Raw genomic sequence first — 21,959 nt, forward strand, 5'->3', positions numbered from 1 at the left:
TCTCTCTCTCCCCCTCTCTCTGACCCAATCCTCTATGTCTCCTTCCCCCTCTCTCTCTCTCTCTCTCCCCCCTGTCTTTCGTCCCCTCTCTCTCTTCTCCCCCTCTCTCTCTTTCTCCCCCCCTCCCTCTCTCCCGTTCTCTCACTCCCCCGCTCTCTCACTCCCCCGCTCTCTCACTCCCCACTCTCTCTCGCCCGCTCTCGCTCTCTCTCTCCCCCCTCTCTCTTCCCGTCCCTCTCTCCCCCTCTCTCTCTCCCCCCTCTCTCTCCTGTTCTCTCCTCCCCCTCTCTCTCCCTCTCTCCCTCCCCACCCTCTCCCTCCCTCTCTCTCTCCCATCTCTCCCTTCCCACTCTCTCTCCCTTGTCTCCCAACTTACCATACTCCTGCACAGTGAAGGAATGTTGACTCTGTCTCCCCCCGTTTGTCTCCTCCACACTGAGCACGTATTTCCCATGGACGGGTCGCGTTGAGAGGGGGAACTCCAGGGAGACTATCCCCCCTCTCCCCCCGTTCACTCCCTGCCAGCGGGCTAGTACCGTCCTGTAGGTATTCTACAATGCAATAGTGAGAGGGGAGAGAGTGGGACAGAGAGAGGGGAGAGAGATGGGGGAGCGATAGGGGGAAAAGGGGGGGAGAGAGACAGGGGAGAGAGAGGGGGAGAGAGAGAGGGAGAGGGAGGGGGGGAGAGAGGGTAGAGAGAGAGGGGGGTGTGAGAAGGAGGAAGAGAGGGGGGAGAGGGGGGAGAGACAGAAGGTGGAGAGAGAGAGAGGGGAGAGAGATAAGGGAGAGAGAGGGGGTGATAGGGGTAGAGAGGGGGGAGAGGGGAGAGAGAGAGTGGGAGAGAAAGGGGGAGAGAGAGAGGGGAGCGAGGGGAGGGAGAAGGGGAGAGAGGGGGAGGGAGAGGTGGAGAGAGGGGGGAGGAGAGAAAGGCGCGGAGAGACAGAGGGGGGGAGATGGAGAGGGGGAGATAGGGGGAGAGAGTGGGGGGAGAGAGTGGGGGTAGAGAGGGGGAGAAAGAGGGAGAGAGAGGGGGGAGAGATAGGGGAGAGAGAGGGGGAGAGAGATGGGGAGGGAGAGAGATGGGGAGTGAGAGGGGGGGAGATGAAGAGAGAGAGGGGAGAGAGAGAAAGGGGGAGAGAGAGGGAGAGAGATAGGGGAGAGATAGGGGGAGAGAGAGAGGGAGGGGAGAGAGACGGGGGGAAGGGGGGAGAGAGAGAGGAGAGAGATAGGGGGAGAGAGGGAGGGAGGGAGAGAGGGATGGAGGGAGCGAGAGGGGGGTGTGAGAGGGATGTCTTACCTTCAGTTCGATGAGTGAATACTGTGGTGGGAAATAAAATGAAGGGTGATTGGTAGTGCACAGTGCAATCCCATTGTGGGCCTCCCGCCCCACCCCCTTGCATGGCCCCTGCTGGCTGGAGGCCAGAAGTACACCGTAGGTACACAAAATGCTGGAGAAACTCAGCGGGTGCAGCAGCATCTATGGAGCGAAGGAAATAGGCAACGTTGCCGGCCGAAACCCTTCTTCAGAAGTACACCGTGCCGTTTTTTTACAGAGAGTGTGGTGAATCTCTGAAATTCTCTGCCGCAGCAGGTAGTTGAGGCCAGTTCATTGGCTATATTTAAGAGGGAGTTAGATGTGGCCCTTGTGGTTAAAGGGATCAGGGGGTATGGAGAGAAGGCAGGTACAGGGTACTGAGTTGGAGGATCAGCCATGATCATATTGAATTGCGGTGCAGACTCGAAGGGCCGAATGGCCTACTCCTGCGCCTATTTTCTATGTTTCTATGTTTCTATGTGACAGTTTACATAGGAAATTAACATTGGAGAGAGGTGGCCGCTGCTCCCCCTGCTGGTGGGAGGCCAAAAGACGTATTACTGTCATGGGCAGATTCCTGGGTAATTTTCGGCCCCATTTCCGTAGCCGGCTTCCGTCTCCGCACCAAAGATCCCCTAGTAGCGGAGCAAATGTACCAGTGCGGAGACGGAAGCCTGTTAGGGAAACATCCTCGTAAAAATAGTTATTTGGGAAAAATCTTCTCCCCATTTTCAGAATTATAATTTACTAGACCAAGTGCAGACCCGTTGGGGCTGCTCCCCCAACGCAGCCGTACCCTACCCGTAGCCCCCACGGGAGACGTGGTCCTGCAACTGAAGATTCCAGCACTCAGCAGTTTTTACATAGCGTCTTTGAGGCGAGAGGCAGCCGTTATGGTGAGTGGTGGTGGGGGGGGGAGTGAAGGATTTTTTTTTAAATGTGTGCATAAACACGACGAAATTTAATGAGGAGAAGATACTTGGAATGAAATGTGAAATCTCTACCGAAATGGGAAACAAAAACTGTGCGTTTGTCGGTCTGGTGTTGGCGTTGCAACGCATCAAAGGCTGGCATCCACGTCAGGTAGACACACACACACACACACACACACACACACACACACACACACACACACACACACACACACACACACACACACACACACACACACACACACACACACACACACACACACACACAAACAGTTTTAATATAATATTAACACAAACTGTTCCCCCGCAACGTTGATTACACTGTGAGTCGGGTCAGGTCGGATTACTGAAATGGATGAAAAAAGGCCCACGTTCCATTCCGTTGCGAACTACACGTCAGCCCATTGCATTTAGAAAGAGTGGTCTATCTTGCTCTACTATAGGATCTTAGATTAACATTTGAGGGAGGTGGCCGCTGGTCCACCCTGCTGGGAGGCCAATACTGCACCGTGACAGTTTACATAGGACATTAACATTGGAGGGAGCTGGCCGCTGTCCCCACTGCTGGCGGGAGGCCAATACTGCACCGTGACAGTTTACATAGGAAATTAACATTGGACGGAGCTAGCCGCGGCTCCCCCTGCTAGTGGAAGGCAAGAATTACACCGTTTAAGAAGGAACTGCAGATACTGGAAAATCGAAGGTAGACAAAAATGCTGGAGAGACTCAGCGGGTGCAGCAGCATCTATGGAGCGAAGGAAATAGGCGACGTTTCGTGCCGAAACCCTTCGTCAGACTGATGTAAGGGTGGCGGGGGTGGTGGGGGAAGACGAAATGAAGAAGTGGAGCCAGGGGGGGGGGGGTGAGGGAGAGCTGGGAAGGGGAGGAGAAAGCAGGGACTACCTGAAATTGGAGAAGTCAATGTTCATACTTCTGGGGTGTTAACTACCCACGCGAAATATGAGGTGCTGCTCCTCCAATTTACGGTGGGACTCACTCTGGCCATGGAGGAGGCCCAGGCCAGAAAGGTCGGTTTGGGATTGGGATTGTGAATGGGAGGGGGAGTTGAAGTGCTGAGGCACCGGGATATCAGGTCGGTTGATGCGAACCGATCGGAGGTGTTGGCCGAAACGATCGCCAAGCCTACACTTGGTCTCACCGATGTAGATCAGCTGACACCTAGAGAAGCGGATGCAATAGATGAGGTTGGAGGAGATGCAGGTGAACCTCTGTCGCACCTTGAATGACTGCTTGGGTCCTTGGAGGGAGTCGGGGGGGGGGGGGGAATGGGCAAGTGTAACGTATCGAGACCATGACTGTTTACATAGGAAACGCCAGTGGAAGCAATTTTGGGCCCCGTATAGAAACATAGAAAATAGGTGCAGGAGGAGAGGCCATTCGGCCCTTCGAGCCTGCACCGCTGATCATGGCTGATCATCCAACTCAGTATCCTGTACCTGCCTTCTCTCCATACCCCCTCATCCCTTTAGTCACAAGGGCCACATCTAACTCCCATTTAAATATAGCCAATGAACTGTGGCCTCAACTACCTTCTGTGGCAGAGAATTCCACAGATTCACCACTCTCTGTGTGTGAAAAAAAATGTATTTTCTCATCTCGGTCCACAAAGTCTTCCCTCTTATCCTTAAACTGTGTGCTGCCCCTTGTTCTGGACCTCCCCAACATCGGGAATAATCTTCCTGCATCTTGTCTGTCCAACCACTTAAGAATTTTGTAAGTTTCTATAAGACCCCCCTCAATCTATCTGAGGAAGGATGTGCCGGCTCAGGAGAGGGTCCAGAGGAGGTTTGTTTACAAGAGCACATCCCTTGAACGAGTGGGTTAACTAACGTACGATGAGCGTTTCTCGGCGCTGGGCCTGTACTCGCTGGAGTTTTGAAGAACGAGGGAAGAGGGTACCTCATTGAAACGTCACCGAATAGTGGGCCGGCCCGGATAGAAAGCATGTGTAGAGGATGTTTCCACTAGTGGGAGAGTCTAGGACCAGAGGGCACAGCCTCCGTTTAAAGGACGTTCCTTTTGGAAGGAGATGACGAGGATTTTCTTTAACCAGAGGGTGGTGAATCTGTGGGATTCGTTGCCACAGACGGACAACTCATAGAAACATAGAAAAAATAGGTGCAGGAGTAGGCCATTCGGCCCTTCGAGCCAGCACCGCCATTCAATATGATCATGGCTGATCATCCCCAATCAGTGCCCCGTTCCCGCCTTCTCCCCATATCCCCTGACTCTGTTAGCCCCTAAGAGCTAAATCTAACTCTCTCTTGAATACATCCAGTGAACCGGCCTCCACAGCCTTCTGTGGCAGAGAATTCCACAGATTCATAACTCTCTGGGTGGAAAAGTATCTCCTCATCTCAGTCCTAACTGGCCGACCCCCTATTCTTAAACTGTGTGTGTGGCTCCTGGTTCTGGACTCCCCAACATCGGGAACACGTTCCTGCCTTTAGCGTGTCCAAACCCTTAATAATCTTATATGTTTCAATGAAAATCCCTCTCATCCTTCTAAACTCCAGATTGTACAAGCACAACCGCTCCAATCTTTAAGATATTCCTACCGTCTTTTTCACTGGATGAAAGAATGAATCCAGGGTCAGGATCCGGAATTTTACTGGGAAGAGACGAAAGGCAATTATATAATCACACATTGCGGAAACAGGCCCTTCCTTCAGCCGAACCTACCCAAACCGGCCAACATGCCCCATCTTCACTAGTCCCACCTCGACCAACATGCCCCATCTACACTAGTACCACCCGACCAACATGCCCCATCTACACTAGTCCCACCCCGACCAACGTGCCCCATCTACACCAGTCCCTCCCCGACAAACATGCCCCATCAACACTAGTCCCACCCCTACCAACATGCCACATCTACACTAGTCCCACCCCGACCAACATGCCCCATCTACACGTCCCACCCGACCAACATGCCCCATCTACACTAGTCCCACCCAGACCAACATGCCCCATCTACACTAGTCCCACCCCGACCAACCTGCCCCATCTACACTAGTCCCACACCGACCAACGTGCCCATTCAACACTAGTCCCACCAGACCAACGTGCCCCATCTACACTAGTCCCACCCCGACCAACATGCCCCATCTCCACTAGTCCCACCACGACCACATGCCCCATCTACACTAGTCCTACCCCGACCAACAAGCCCCATCTACACTAGTCCCACCCCGACCAACATGCCCCACCTACACTAGTCCCACCCCGAATACGTGCCCCATCTACACTAGTCCCACCCCGACCAACATGCCCCATCTACACTAGTCCCACCCCGACCCACGTGTCCCATCTACACTAGTCCCACCTCGACCAACATGTCCCATCTACACTAGTCCCACCCCGACCAACGTGCACCATCTACACTAGTCCCACCCCGACCAACATGCCCCATCTACACTAGTCCCACCCCGACCAACAAGCCCCATCTACACTAGTCCCACCCCGACCAACATGCCTCATCTACACTAGTCCCACCCCCAACCAACCTGCCACATCTACACTAGTCCCACCCCGACCAACATGCCCCCATCTACCCTAGTCCCACCCCGAACCACATGCCCCATCTACACTGGTCGCACCCCGACCAACATGCCCCATCTACATATTCCCACCCCGAACAACATGGCCCATATACACTAGTCCCACCCCGACCAACATGCCCCATCTACACTAGTGCGACCCTGACCAGCATTCCCCATCTACACTAGACCCAGAGTCACGGACACAGGCCCTTCCTTCAGCCCAACTTTCCCACACCGACCAACGTGGCCTCCCAACTTCTCTATTCAGAGACAAAAGGGGGAGGGAGTGGAGGGGTGGGGGAGAGACGTGAGGGAGAAAGAGAGGGGGAGGGGAGAGGGAGGGAGAGAGAGGAGGAGAGAGGTTGGGGAGAGAGAGACGAGGGGGGAAGAGAGGAAGGGGGTAGAGAGAGGAGAGGGGTAGAGAGGGTAGAGATTGGGGGGGAGAGAGGAGGGGGGAGAGAGAGGAGGGGGAGAGAGAGAGGAGGGGAGAAAGGATGGGGAGGAGGGGGGAGAGAGGATGGGAGAGAGAGCAAAGGGGGAGAGAGGTTGGGAAGAGAGAGACGAGGGGGGAAGAGAGGAAGGGTGGAGAGAGGAGAGGGGGTAGAGAGCGGGGAGAGGAGGGGGAGAAAGGGGAGAGGGGAATGGGGCAGAGAGAGGAGATGGGGTGAGAGAGAGGAGAGGGGGAGGAGAGAGAAGGGAGGTGAGAGCGAAGGGAAACGGGGAGAGAGAGAAGAGAGGGGGAGGGGGAGAGAGAGGGAGGAGGAGGGGCGAGAGAAGGGACAGGGGAGAGGAAAGGGGGAAAGAGAGGGGAGGGGGAGTGAGAGAGGCCTAGAAACGGGAGAGATTGGGGGGGGAGAGAGAGGAGAGGGAGAGAGCGAGAGGATGGGGGGAGAGAAGGGAGGGGATAAAGAGGGGAGGGGAGAGAGAGTAGGGGAGAGAGTGTGAGGAGAGAGAGAGGGGAGAATATGTTCCAATTAACCCAGTGTGTGCTGAGAATTCCACCAGCTACTACACTTGAAGTTTATGGATAAAATGCCTCTGGGGGGGAATGAGAGGGGAGAGATAGAGTGGAGGAGAGAAGGGGGGGGGAGGGGGGGGAGTGGAGGGGGGGTAGAGGGGAGGGGGAAACTGTACCTGTTTGAGCTGGACGATACGTTGTTTTGTCGGTCTGGATGATGGTGATATCGGACGTTGGTCGAATATATACAAGTTTAGTGTCGTGGATCTTTCGAACGGAAATCCTACCGATTATTTGTACGCGACACACTCTCTCCGGTAAATCTGGGACCTGTGGCCGGGAAAATCCCAGATTCAGGAGAGGAGAGGGGAGGAGAGGAGAGGAGAGGGGAGGCGAGAGGAAGATAGGAGAGGGGAGGATAGGCGAGGAGAGGATGGGAGGGGGAGTGGGAGGGGTGGAGAGGAGAGGAGAGGGAAGGGGGGAGAGGGGAGGGGAGGGGAGAGGACTGGAGAAGAGGGGAGGAGAGGAGAGGAGAGGGGAGGGAAATGGGCGGGAAGGGGAGGGGAGGAGAGGGGGAGAGGGGAGGGGAGGGGATGAGAGGAGAGGGCAGGAGAGGAGAGGGGTGGAGAGGAGAGGAGGGGAGAGGGGGGAGGGGGGAGAGGGGAGGAGGAGAGAGGGGCGAGGGGGGATGGGGGAGAGGGGAGTTGAACTTACAGTGAACTTGAAACAGTTCCAGGCATCAGGGCGCTGAAGATGGATTTTGAGCAGAGGGGTGATGATTCTCGGACAAAGCTAGACTGAGGGCCAAATCCACCCCGACCCCGGAGGCCACAACCCACGATACAAACCCGTGACTGACCCCCCGCACTCAACTCTGAGGGTAGAAACAGGAGGTGGTGTCTGGAGAGAGCGAGAGAGAGAGAAAAATAAATGGTTAATATTGGGGAAAGGGAGAGAGAGAGGGGGGGGGGAGGAGGAGAGGGGCAAAGTGAGAGGGGGAAAGAGAGCTATAGGGAGAGAGATAGGGAGAGAGAGGGAGAGAGAGAGGGGTAAAGAGGGATAGGGGGTGAGAGATAGGGAGAGAGAGGGGGAGGGAGAGAGAGGGAGAGAAAGGGGGGAGAGGGAGAGGGGGGCAGAGAGAGATAAGGAGTGACAGATAGGGAGAGAGAGATGGGGAGAGAGAGGGGGTTAGAGAGAGGGGCAGAGAGGGAAGAGAGAGTGAAGGAGAGAGAGTGGGCGAAGAGAGGGAGAGGGGGGAGTGAGAGTGGGGGAGATAGAGGGGGAGAGAGGGGGAAGTGAGAGGGGGAGAGGGGGGTGGGACAGAGCGGGAGAGAGAGAGGGGAGAGTGGATCACGCACACAAACACCCACCCACACAATCTCACACACACACACTTACACACACACTCACGCACACACACGCGCACACGCACACACATACACACGCAGACACACACACACACACACACACACACACACACACACACACACACACACGCGCGCGCGCGCGCGCGCAACGTTGCCTATTTCCTTCGCTCCATAGATGCTGCTGCAGCCGTTGAATTCCTCCAGTATTTTTTGTTTACCTTCGATTTGTCCAGCATCTGCAGTTCCTTGTTCAACACTACTTACTGTGACTGTGTCCGGCCAGCGTGTACACACACCCAGAGTGTGAGAGACACCACTGCGATCCTGCACTTCATTCCGCAAACCGGTGCGAGCTGTGAGGAGCGGGGTGAGAGGAGAGCTTTTAACTGAGGCTAGATTTCGGCAAAATTGCACCTTAGCATAAAGGCAGTAACTAGCAACACCCTTGCCACGCTAACCGCCCCCCTCCCCTCCCCTCCCCTCCCCTCCACTCCCCCTAACCAACATGTCACACCCCCGCCCTGTCGCAAATACGCACGCTTCTCACGCATATCCCTGGCACCGGCTACATAACGCCTGGCACGTTAGACTCATCATTTAGTTATATGCCTCTGCATTCCACAAATTAAGATTTGTCTCACATTTGGTTTTAAGTGCACATTGTCGGATTGTAATAAAGGCACAGCAGCGCCTTTACTTCCTGAGGAGGCTCAAGAAAGCCCACCTGTCCCCCCAGATCCTGACCAACTTCTACCGCTGTACCATCGAGAGCATCCTGACCACCTGCTTCACGGTATGGTACAGCAGCTGCACTGTTGCGGACAGGAAGGCACTACAACGGGTGGTGAAAACCGCGCAGCACATCATCGGTGCCCCGCTCCCTGCCATGGATGCCCTCCACCGAAAACGGTGTCTGAAACGGGCTGGGAAGATCATTAAAGACCCCTCCCACCCCAACCATGGACTGTTTGCCCTCCTCCCATCAGGGAGGCGGTACAGGAGCCTCAGGTCTCGTACCAGTAGGACGAGGAACACCTTCTACAATTATACCGTCGCATTGCTGAACTCGGAGTCCCGCCGATAGATTCCTCCGGTCCCTCCGTCCCCATTGTTTAATTATTCTGTATTTTTGATTATTCTGTATCCTCTTTTTTGTTTTAATTTCTATATTGCACTACTACTACGGACTGACGCAAAACTGCATTTCATACTCCGTATTTGTGCAATGACATTAAAGTTGAATTGAATTGAATTGAAAAATAAAGACCAACAGACATCATGAATAGGGGGTCACAGTTTGAGGATAAGAGGGAAGTCTTTTAGGACCAAGATGAGAAAATATTTTTTTACACAGAGAGTGGTGAATCTGTGGAGTTCTCTGCCACAGAGGGTAGTTGAGGCCACAGTTCATCGGCTATATTTAAGTGGGAGTTAGATGTGGCCCTTGTGGCTAAAGGGATCAGGGGGTATGGAGAGAAGGCAGGGATGAAATACTGAGTTGGATGATCAGCATTGATCATATCGAATGGCGGTGCAGGCTCGAAGGGCTGAATGGCCTACTCCTGCACCTCTTTTCTATGTCTCTATGTTTCTAGGAATGGGCGACGTTTCGGGACGAACCCCTTCTTCACACTGATGTCAGGTGACAATAGACAATAGGTGCAGGAGGAGGCCATTCTGTCCTTCCAGCCAGCACCGCCATTCACTGTGATCACTGGCCCTCAACACCAGCAAAACCAAATAACTGATTGTGGACTTCAGAAGTAGTAGGAGGGGGACCCACAGCCCCATTTATATCAGATGGCTGAAAGCGTAGAGCTACAAATTCCTGGGCGTGCACATCTCTGAAGATCTTTCCTGGTTCGAGAACACTGATACAATTATCAAGAAAGCTCATCAGCGCCTCTACTGCCTGAGAAGGTTACGGAGAGTCGGTTTGACAAAGAAGACTCTCTCTAACTTCTACAGGTGCACAGTAGAGAGCATGCTGACCGGTTGCACCGTGGCTTGGTTCGGCAACTTGAGCGCCCTGGACAGGAAAAGACTACAAAAAGTAGTAAACACTGCCCAGTCCATCATCGGCTCTGACCTTCCTATGGCCTACTCCTGCACCTGTTGTCTATTTTCGCCTGACATCAGTCTGAGTAAGGGTCTCGTCCCGACACGTCGTCCATTCCTTTTCTCCAGAGATGCTGCCCGTCCCGCGGAGTTACTCCAGCACTCTGTGTCTGCCTTCGATTTTACCAGCATCTGCAGTTCCTTCTTACACCAGAAATGAACGTGATTAAGCTGAAATTTAATCTGTGGCTATTCAATAGACAATATACAATGGACAATAGGAGGAGGCCATTCGGCCCTTCGAGCCAGCACCGTCATTCAATGTGATCATGGCTGATCATCCAAAATAAGTACCCCGTTCCTGCCTGCTCCCCATATCCGCTGACTCCGCTATCTTTAAGAGCCCAGAGAACCGGCTTCCACCGCCCTCTGAGGCAGATAATTCCACAGACTCACAACTCTCTGGGTGAAAACGTGTTTTCTCATCTCCGTCCTAAATGGCCTACCCCCTTATTTAGAAGAAGGGTCTCGACCCGAAACGTCACCTATTCCTTCGCTCCATAGATCTCTCCATATCCCTTGACTCCGCTTTTTTAACAACCCTATCTAGCTCTCTCTTGAAAGCATCCAGAGAACCGGCCTCTGAGGCAGAGCATTCCACAGACTCACAACTATCTGTGAGAAAAAAGTGTTTCCTCGTCTCCTTTCTAAATGACCGACCTCTTATTCTTAAACTGTGTGTGTGTGTGTGTGGCCCCTGGTTCTGGACTCCGCCAACATCGGGAACATGTTTCCTGCCTCTAGTGTGTCAACACCCTTACTAATCCCATATGTTTCAATGAGATGCCCTCTCATCCTTCTAAACCCCAGAGTGTACAAGCCCAGCCGCTCCATTCTCTCAGCATATGATAGTCCCGCCATCCCGGGAATTAACCTGGTGAACCTACGCTGGGCTCCCTCAATAGCAAGAATGTCCTTCCTCAAATTGCTATGCAGGAACGGGGTATTGATTGGGGATGATCAGCTATGATCACATTGAATGGCGGTGCTGGCTCGAAGGGCTGAATGGCCTCTACTCCTGCACCAGTTGTCTGTTGTCTATTGTCTATTAACACATATAATTTGCCTTCACAGAGAACAGTCGAGATCAAAATTATATTGACAAAAGAGTCTGAATAACAATACCTTTTGTTATAGTCACGAAAATTAAGACTTTGAACATCTTAAAGTCATCGAGACATCGAATGTCCTTCCTCAAATTAGGGGACCAAAACTGCACACAATACTCCAGGTGTGGTCTCACTAGGGCCCTGTACACTGCAGAAGGGCCTCTTGCTCCTATGCTCAAATCCTCTTGTTATAAATGCCAACTTTCTTCACTGCCTGCTGTACCTGCATGCTTACTTTCATAGACTGATGAACAAGGAACCCCAGATCCTCTTTTCCCAACTTTTCCTGACAGTCCCGCCATCCCGGGAATTAACCTGGTGAACCTACGCTGAGCTCACTCAAGTTTGGAGACCAAAACTGCATACAATACTCCAGGTGTGGAGCACTTGAAAGTACACAGAGACAATGCCAAATTGAATTAAACTGAAATTTAATCTGTGGATATTCATGACTAGGGCAGGGACGTTAGTTATTCTGGTTTTACAGGATGTGGTGTATGACATTGATATTAATTTAATATTCACACGTATAAGAGCCCGCAATAAATTTGATTTGTCATTCTGTCGTAACTAATATAACAGCAAAGCTAACTGAAGGTCATGCTATGAGGCTGCAAGGTGACTTGGACAGGTTGGGGGAGTGGGAAGATGCAAGGCAGATGAAGTTTAATGTGGATAACGTAGAAACATAGAAATTAGGTGCAGGAGTAGAGGCCATTCAGCCCTTCGAGCCTGCACCGCCATTCAATATGATCATGGCTGATCATCCAACTCAATATCGTGTACCTGCCTTCACTCCATACCCCCTGATCCCTTTAGCCACAAGGGCCACATCTAACTCCCTCTTAAATATAGCCAACGAACTGTGTGGCTTCAACTACCTTCTGTGGCAGAGAATTCCACAGATTCACCACTCTCTGTGTGGGAAAAAATGTTTTTCTCATCTCGGTCCTAAAAGACTTCCCCCTTATCGTTAAACTGTGTGATGCCTTGTTCTGGAATTCCCCAACATCGGGATCAATCTTCCTACATCTAGCCTGTCCAACCCCTTAAGCATTTTGTACGTTTCTATGATCCCCCCTCAATCTTCTAAATTCAAGCGAGTACTGCCTTTGTAGATCTCTCTCTTTTTCCGAACCAAGTGTTCAATTTCCCTTGAAAACCATGACTCTTTCCAATTTTTACTATTTCCATTTAGGATTTCCTATTTCTATTTAGAACGGAGATGAGGAAACAATTTTTCACCCAGAGAGTTGTGAGGCTGTGGAAGTCTCTGCCTCAGAGGGCGGTTGATGCCGGTTCTCTGGAGGCTTTCAAGAGAGAGCTAGATAGGGCTCTTATAGATAGTGGAGTCAAGGGATATGGGTAGAATGCAGGAACGGGGTACTGATTGGGGTATATGCCATGATCACATTGAATGGCGGTGCTGGCTCGAAGGGCTGAATGGCCTCTACACCTGCACCTGTTGTCTGTTGTCTATTGTTTATTAACACATATCATTTTCCTTCACAGAGAACAGTCGAGATCAAAAGAATATTGACAAAAGAGTCTGAATAGCAATACCTTTTGTTATAGTCACGAAAATTCAGACGTTCAACATCTTAAAGTCAGCGTGACATCGAATGTCCTTCCTCAAATTAGGGGACCAAAACTGCACAGAATACTCCAGGTGTGGTCTCACTAGGGCCCTGTACAACTGCAGAAGGTCATCTTTGCTCCTATTCTCAACTTCTCGTGTTGTGAAGGCCAGCAGGCCAATCGCTTTATTCGCTGCCTGCTGTACCTGCATGTTTACTTCCATTGTCTGATGAACAAGGACACCCAGTTCCCTTTTCCCAACTTGACACAATTCAGATAATAATCTGCCTTCCTGTTTTTGCCACCAAAGTGGATAACTTCACATTTATAGCCAAAGGATTTGAGTATTCAGTATAAGAGCAGGGAGGTTCTACTACAGTCGTCCATGGTCTTCGTGAGACCACACCTGAAGTATTGCGTACAGTTTTGGTCTCCTAATCTGAGGAAAGACATTCTTGCCTTAGTGGGAGTACAGAGAAGGTTCAACAGACTGATTCCTGGGATATCAGGACTTTCATATGAAGAAAGACTGGCCCGAATGACCTGCTCCTGCACCTATTGTCTATTGTTTATTGAATGGCGGTGCTGGCTCGAAGGACCGAACGGCCTGCTCCTGCACCTATTGTCTAATGTTCTGTTTTTTTTCAATTGTATTGTAAATATTATTTGTTAATAATTGAATACATTTTTTAGATTAAAATACAAAGGGAAACACGGATACAAGGGGCGGTGAAATTAGCGGCCTGCAGATGGATGACATTGTGTTGATCTCTTATTGAGTCCACATGCTCACAGTCACGAGCGTTCCGACTGATCTCAGCCAACGCCAGGTTGTTTTTGGCACCACACGCACAGACCCAGCTGGTTTTAGCCCGTGCTCTGTGCTTTCAGGGGCAGGGCCTGCTGGAAATGTCGGCGAGCATGCTAGCTCTGGGTACGTTCTGCTTTGATGACCGGGGTTGTTTTGATAGAGGGGGTATTGTGCTGCTGTACACGTCTCATACCCTGGCACCGGGACCCAGTGTCGGCGCCAGTCGATGTACATGAGCTACTTGGGCCTCTTTCCCCACGCAGTCCTACCAGGATGTGGTTAGGGCCACTAGGACTGCCGCTGCCTTCAATCATGTCGCTGGCAGCGAAATTGTCCGGGGACCGTCACGAACCAGTAATATGAAACACACCTGCAGAGAGGAACCGCAGACGCTGGTTTCATCCGAAGATAGGCACAACGTGCTGGAGTATATATTCTCTTGCTATATTTACAGGGAGTTATATATTAATGATTTGGACGAGGAAATTGAATGCAACATCTTCAAGTTTGCGGATGACACGTAGCTGGGGGGCAGTGTTAGCTGTGAGGGGGATGCTAGGAGGCTGCAAGGTGACTTGGATAGGCTGGGTGAGTGGGCAAATGCATGACAGATGCAGTACAATTGGGATAAATGAGAGGTTATCCACTTTGGTGGCAAAACAGGAAAGTAGACTTTTATCTGAATGGTGGCCGATTAGGAAAGGGGGAGATGCAACGGGACCTGGATGTCATGGTACACCAGTCATTGAAAGTAGGCATGCAGGTCCAGCAGGCAGTAAACAAGGCGAATGGCATGTTCGCATTCAGAGCACAAGGATGTGAGTATAGGAGCAGGGAGGTTGTACTGCAGTTGCACACGGTCTTGGTGAGACTACACCTGGAGTATTGCGTACAGGTTTGGTCTCCCAATCTGAGGAAAGACATTCCTACCATAGAGGGAGTACAGCGAAGGTTCACCAGACTGATTCCTGGGATGGCAGGACTTTCATATGAAGAAAGACGGGATAGACTCGGCTTGTACACGCTAGAATTTAGAAGATTCAGGGGGGATGTTATAGAAACTTACAAAATTCTTAAGGGGTTGGACAGGCTAGATGCAGGAAGATTATTCCCGATGTGGGGGAAGTCCAGAACTAGAGGTCACAGAGTTTAAGGATAAGAGGGAAGTCTTTTAGGGCCGAGATGAGAAAATCATTTTTTACACAGAGAGTGGTGAACCTGTGGAATTCTCTCCCACATAAGGTAGTTGAGGCCACAGTTCATTGGCTATATTTAAGAGGGAGTTAGATGTGGCACTTGTGGCTAAAGGGATCAGGGGGTATGGAGAGAAGGCAGGTACAGGATACTGAGTTGGATGATCAGCCATGATCATATCGAATGGCGTTGCAGGCTTGAAGGGCCGAATGGCCAACCCCTGCACCTATTTTCTATGTTTCTATGTTTACCTTTTGAGTTACTCTTGCTATTGAACTCTTGCTAAGAAATCTTGCGATTTGAGGGATTGCAGCGTAGGTTTACCAGGGCCTCTTTGCCGAACCCACGTGGTGATACAATGTTTTTGTTGAACAGTATCGAACAATAGTTATTTACTTCACAGTATAACTTGGCTAATTCTGCTTGGAAGTCAGATAACTGGTGGAACAGTTGGCTGCAGCCACCTATCGGTGATGTCTCTTAAATCAAACCTGCGAAGTCAGGAACTTTCCTTTTATTTCCCTCCACATTTTAACCTTGATAAAAAGAGGAGTTGAGTACAGGAGCAAATTGAGCCTTCTGCAGTTGTACAGGGCCATAGTGAGACCACATCTGGAGTATTGTGTGCAGTTTTGGCCTGTTGGCCATAACAAGAGGAGTTGAGTACAGGAGCAAAAAGGTACTTCCTGCGTTAGAGTTGCAGCCTCACGGCGCCAGAGACCCGGGTTCCATCCCGACCACGGGCGCTGGAGAGGAGAGGGGATTAGAGGGGAGGAGAGGAGAGGGGAGGGAGTAGAGGGGAGGGGAGGGGAGGAGAAGAGAGGGGTGGGGAAGAGATGGGAGTAGAGGAGAGGGGAGTGGAGGGGAGGTGAGGAGAGGAGAGGAGAGGAGAGGCGAGAGGAGAAGGGAGGAGCGGAGAGGGGAGGGGAGGAGAGGGGAGTAGAGTAGAGGGGAGGAGAGGAGAGGAGAGGAGAAGAGAAGAGAAGAGAAGAGAAGAGAAGAGAAGAGAGGAGAGGAGAGGAGAGGAGAGGAGAGGGGAGGAGAGGAGAGGAGAGGAGAGGAGAGGAGAGGAGAGGAGAGGAGAGGAGAGGAGAGGAGAGGAGAGGAGAGGAGAGGAGAGGAGAGGAGAGGAGAGGAGAGGAGAGGAGAGGAGAGGAGAGGAGAGGGGAGGGGAGGGGAGGGGAGTAGAGGGGAGGGGAGGAGAGGAGAGGAGAGGGGAGGAGATTGAAGTAGAGGGGTGGAGAGGAGAAGGGAGGAGAGGGGTGTAAAGGAGAGGGGAGTGGAGGGGAGGAGAGAAGTGGAGGGGGGAGAGGAGGGTAGGGGAGTAGAGGGGAGGAGAGCGTAGTTTCCTGATCTGTTTCTCTTACACTTCCTGATCTTGTCTTGAGCTAATTCTGAAAAATACAACCCTTTGTTCAAGTCTCGGCCACGACAGCATCTTAATGTGGTTGTGACTGAAACGTTCTGAAACGCACCCCTCCCCTTCCCTATCACCTTCTCTGAGCACAGAATCTGTGAACAGCAACATTTTATTTCTCATCATAGAAAACAGTATTTTTGATTTGAGGAAGGACATTCTTGCTATTGGGGAAGCCCAGCGTAGGTTCACCAGGCTAATTCCCGGGATCGCGGGATTGTCATATGCTGAGAGAATGGATCAGCTTGGCTTGTAGACTCTGGAGTTTAGAAGTATGAGAGGGGATCACATTGAAACATATATGAGATTATTAAGGGTTTGGACACGCTAGAGTCTGGAAGCATGTTCCCGATATTGGGGGAGTCCAGAACCAGGGGCCACACACACACACACACACACACACACACACACACACACACACACACACACACACACACACACACACACACACACACACACACACACACACACACACACACACACACACACACACACACACACACACACACACACACACACACACACATAGTTTAAGAATAAGGGGTCGGCCATTTAGAACGGAGATTAGGAAACACTTTTTCACACAGAGAGTTGTGAGTCTGTGGAATGCTCTGCCTCAGAGGGCGGTGGATGCTTTCAAGATAGAGCTAGATAGGGCTCATAAAAATAGTCAAGGGATACGGAGAGATCTATGGAGCGAAGGAATAGGTGACGTTTCGGGTCGAGACACTTCTTCAGAATAAGTGGGTAGGCCATTTAACCATATAACCATATAATCATATAACAATTACAGCACGGAAACAGGCCATCTCGACCCTTCTAGTCCGTGCCGAACACGTATTCTCCCCTAGTCCCATATACCTGCACTCAGACCATAACCCTCCATTCCTTTCCCGTCCATATAACTATCCAATTTATTTTTAAATGATAAAACCGAACCTGCCTCCACCACCTTCACTGGAAGCTCATTCCACACAGCTACCAGTCTCTGGGTAAAGAGGTTCCCCTCATGTTACCCCTAAACTTCTGTCCCTTAATTCTCAAGTCATGTCCCCTTGTTTGAATCGTCCATGCTCTCAGTGGGAAAAGCTTATCCACGTCAACTTTGTCTATCCCTCTCATCATTTTAAAGACCTCTATCAAGTCCCCCCTTAACCTTCTGCGCTCCAAAGAATAAAGCCCTAACTTGTTCAACCTTTCTCTGTAACTTAGTTGCTGAAACCCAGGCAACATTCTAGTAAATCTCCTCTGTACGCTCTCTATTTTGTTGACATCCTTCCTATAATCAGGCGACCAAAATTGTACACCATACTCCAGAATTGGCCTCACCAATGCCTTGTACAATTTTAACATTACATTCCAACTTCTATACTCAATGCTCTGATTTATAAAGGCCAGCACACCAAAAGCTTTCTTTACCACCCTATCTACATGAGATTCCACTTTCAGGGAACTGTGCACAGTTATTCTCAGATCCCTCTGTTCACCTGCATTCTTCAATTCCCTACTATTTACCATGGACGTCCTATTTTGATTTGTCCTGCTAAGATGTAGCACCTCACACTTATCAGCATGAAACTCCATCTGCCATCTTTCAGCCCACTCTTCCAACTGGCATAAATCTCTCTGAAGACTTTGAAACTCTACTTCATTATCCACAACCCCACCTATCTTAGTATCATCTGCATACTTACTAATCCAATTTAACACACCATCATCCAGATCATTGATGTACATGACAAACAACAGAGGACCCAACACAGATCCCTGTGGCACCCCACTAGTCACTGGCCTCCAACCTGACAAACAGCCATCCACCATTACCCTCTGGCATCTCCCATTCAGCCTCTGTTGAATCCATCTTGCTGCTCCACCATTAATACGCAACCATTGAACCTTCTTTACCAACCTTCCATTAGGAATCTTGTCAAAGGCCTTACTGGTCCATATATACAACATCCACTGCTTTACCCTCATCAATTTCCCGAGTAACATCTTCAAATAATTCAAGAAGATTAGTCAAACATGACCTTCCAGGCACAAATCCATGTTGACTGTTCCTAATCAGACCCTGTTTATCCAGATGCTTATATATATTATCTCTAAGTATCCTTTCCAGTAATTTTCCCACCACTGACGTCAAACTAACAGGTCTATAATTGCTAGCTTTACTCTTAGACCCCTTTTTAAACAATGGAACAACATGCGCAGTACGCCAATCCCCCGGCACTATTCCCGTTTCTAATGCCATTTCAAATATTTCTGCCATAGCCCCTGCTATTTCTACACTAACTTCCCTCAATGTCCTAGGGAATATCCTGTCCGGACCTGGAGACTTATCCACTTTTATATTTCTCAAAAGTGTCAGTACTTCCTCTTCTTTGAATCTCATAGTTTCCATAGCTACTCTACTTGTTTCCCTTACCTCACATAATTCAATATCTTTCTCCTTGGTGAATACCGAAGAAAATAAATTGTTCAATATCTCCCCCATATCTTTTGGCTCTGCAGATAGCTGTCCACTGTGACTCTCTAATGGACCAATTTTATCCCTCGTTATCCTTTTGCTATTAATATAGCGGTAGAAACCCTTTGGATTCACTTTCACCTTACTTGTCAAAGCAACCTCATATCTTGTTTTAGCCTTACTAATTTCTTTCCTAATATTCTTTTTACATTCTTTATACTCCTCAAGCACCTCATTTACTCCATGCTGCCTATAATTATTGTAGATCTCCCTCTTTTTCCGAACCAAGTGACCAATTTCCCTTGAAAACCATGGCTCTTTATAATTTTTATTATTTCCTTTCAACCGAACAGGGACATAAAGATTCAGTACTCTTAAAATTTCACCTTTAAATGTACTCAATTTCTCTTCCACTTTTTTCCCATAAAACAAACTGTCCCAATTTACTCCTTTTAAATCCTTTTGCATCTCCTCAAAGTTAGCCTTTCTCCGGATGAGCGAGGATGGCGGGGATGGGCGAGGGTGGCGGGGATGAGCGGGTGTGGTGGGGATGAGTGGGGATGGGCGGGGGTGGTGGGGAAGGGCGGGGGTGGTGGGGAAGGGCGGGGGTGAGCGGGAATGTGCGGGGGTGGTGGGGATAGTGGAGATGAGTGGGGGTGGTGTGGGCAGAAGAAGGTTTGGGCCGCGCCGCAGCCGTGTCTCGTGTTGGGGTTACAGCCGCTCCCGCCCGGCCACGGGAGGACGGTCTCCTGGTCGCCTGGCAGGCCGATAGCGAGGCTCCGACGCCACGGATGGTACAGCTGGAATGGACCGGGCAGACACCACAACGCATCCCCCACCCCTCCACCCCTGGAGTAGACGTGAGGCTCAATGGTTGAAGCACAAATGGCACTGATCCCGCCCGGGCCCACTGCGCACGCGCGGATAGACGGCATCTTTTTGTGTCGCTTCCCCAACTGCGCAGGCGCGGATGGGCGCATTTGTTACTCCCCCAGCGGCCGGAACCAGAATTTCGGGCGATTTCCAACAAAGTGGAAACCAAAGATCTTATAGCTTCGCTATAGGATCTTTGGTGGAAATGCTGTTTGTGCTCCGATTTTAAAAACAAATTCCGGGGATTTTCTTGTCACTCAGGGGGGGGGGGGGAGGGGGTTGCGGTCATGCTCAGGAAGAATAGTCGTTGCTGTGCCTTCTTGACCAGCGCAGCGGTGTCGGTGGACCATGTGAGGTCCTGTGAAATGTGAGTGCTCAGAAACTTAAAGCTGGACTCCCTCTCCACACTTTCCCCATAGATGAAGATTGGGGCGTATTCTCCATTATGGAACCTCCTGAAGTCTATAATCAGCTCCTTGGTCTTGGATGTGTTTAGTGACAAGTTGTTACGTGTGCACCAGTCCGCCAGGTTCTGCACCTCCGCTCTGTATTTTGTTTCATCCCCGTTGGTGATCAGCCCAATCACTGTTGTGTCGTCTGCAAACTTCACGATGGTGTTGGTGTCGAATGCAGGAACACAGTCGTGAGTGAAGAGGGAGTAGAGCATGGGGCTTAGTACACATCCCTGTGGTGTCCCGGTGCTCAGAGTGATAATTGAGGACAGGTGCGGGCCCAGTCTCACTGCCTGCGATCGCTCCATCAGAAAGTTCAGATCCAATCGCATATCGGCGAGCTGAGGCCAAGCTGGTGGAGTTTGGTGGTGAGCTTGGTGGGGAGGACCGTATTGAATGCAGAGCTATAGTCAACGAAGAGCATCCTCACGTACGTGCCCTGTCTATCCAGGTGAGTCAGGACAGTGTGAAGAGCCAGAGAGATGGCATCCTCTGTCGATCTATTTGCCCTGTATGCAAATTGATGAGAGTCCAGTGAGGCAGGGATGCTGGATTTGATGTGGGAGAGGACCAGCCTTTCGAAGCACTTCATTGGGATTGGAGTTAGGGCAATCGGGCGTAAGTCATTCAGGTTGGTGGCTTTAGACTTTTTCGGCACCGGCACTATGGTGGCTGCTTTCAGGCACTTGGGGACCGTTGCCAGGGATAGACAGATTGAAGATACTCGTGAATACCTCCGCCAGCTGTAAAGCACAGTCCTTTAGTACCCTTCCCTGGACTCCATCCGGGCCTGCAGCCTTGCGTGGATTGATCATACGCAGAGCGCACTGTACCTCCTGAGTGCTCAGGTATTGAAGTATTCTTCCACCCTTTGCCTGTGGATTGCTTTGGCCTTTTTTATGCCTTTCTTCAGGTTCGACCTGGCCGCACTGTAGGCAGAAGTGTCCCTGGATTTAAAGGCATTGTTGCGTGCCCTTAGCAGATCCTGAACCTCCTTGTTCATCCAGGGTTTCCTGTTTGGGGACATCTTTATTTGCTTGTCCACTGTGACAGTCTCCACACAGCAGTTGATGTAGGAGAGCATAGTGGATGTGTACTCCAAGTCTACCTCTGTACCACTGGTTGCCTGTTGTGCAAACAGGTCCCAGTCGGTGCGATCAAAGCAGTCCTGGAGTTGTAGGGTGGCGCCCTCGGGCCATATTTTGACCGTCCTTATTGTAGGTTTGGTCTTGCGGATGAGGGGTTTGTATGCAGGCAGAAGAAACAGTGAGAGGTGGTCGGATTATCCCAGGGATGGGCAGAGGAGAGCTCTGTGAGCGTCCTTGATATTGGTGTACACTTTATCCAGTGTGTTTGAGCCCCTGGTAGGGCACTGCACATGCTGGTGGAATTTGCGGAGTGCGGCTCGTAGGTCGACCTGGTTAAAGTCCCCTGCAACAATGAAGGCACCGTCGGGGTGAGCATCCTGCTGCTTACTGATGGCCGAGTGCAGCTGTGCTAGTGCTAGGTTAGCATTAGCCTGTGGTGGGATGTATATGGCCATGATGATAACCACAGTAAACTCCCGAGGCAGGTAAAACGGCCAACATTTAATCAGTAGGTATTCCAGGTCTGGGGAACAGTAGCTCTCTACTGCAGTGTGGTTGGTGCACCAGTCATTGTTGATGCAGATGCCGAGCCCGCCACCCTTGCTCTTACCGGAGTCCTTTGTTCTATCAGCACGATGCAGTGACCGGTTGGTTAGGTCTACAGCCCCATCGGGAACCAGCGCGCTGAGCCAGGTCTCTGTGAAGATCAGCACACAA

At 50.8% G+C, this 21,959-nt stretch overlaps 1 long non-coding RNA gene across 1 annotated transcript; it reads right to left on the bottom strand.

The window, feature by feature from the left end:
• Positions 1–382: 382 nt before the first annotated feature.
• LOC116970296 lies at positions 383–8,453 on the bottom strand. Its single transcript, XR_004411095.1, has 6 exons — positions 8,400–8,453; positions 7,483–7,668; positions 6,945–7,098; positions 4,827–4,879; positions 1,298–1,318; positions 383–551 (listed from the first exon to the last, which is right to left on the bottom strand). It is a non-coding gene; the product is annotated as an uncharacterized LOC116970296 (long non-coding RNA).
• Between the last annotated feature and the right edge of the window lie 13,506 nt (positions 8,454–21,959).

Source organism: Amblyraja radiata, unplaced genomic scaffold (assembly GCF_010909765.2).
Source record: "Amblyraja radiata isolate CabotCenter1 unplaced genomic scaffold, sAmbRad1.1.pri scaffold_707_ctg1, whole genome shotgun sequence".
In the NCBI taxonomy this organism is placed as follows: Eukaryota; Metazoa; Chordata; class Chondrichthyes; order Rajiformes; family Rajidae; genus Amblyraja; species Amblyraja radiata.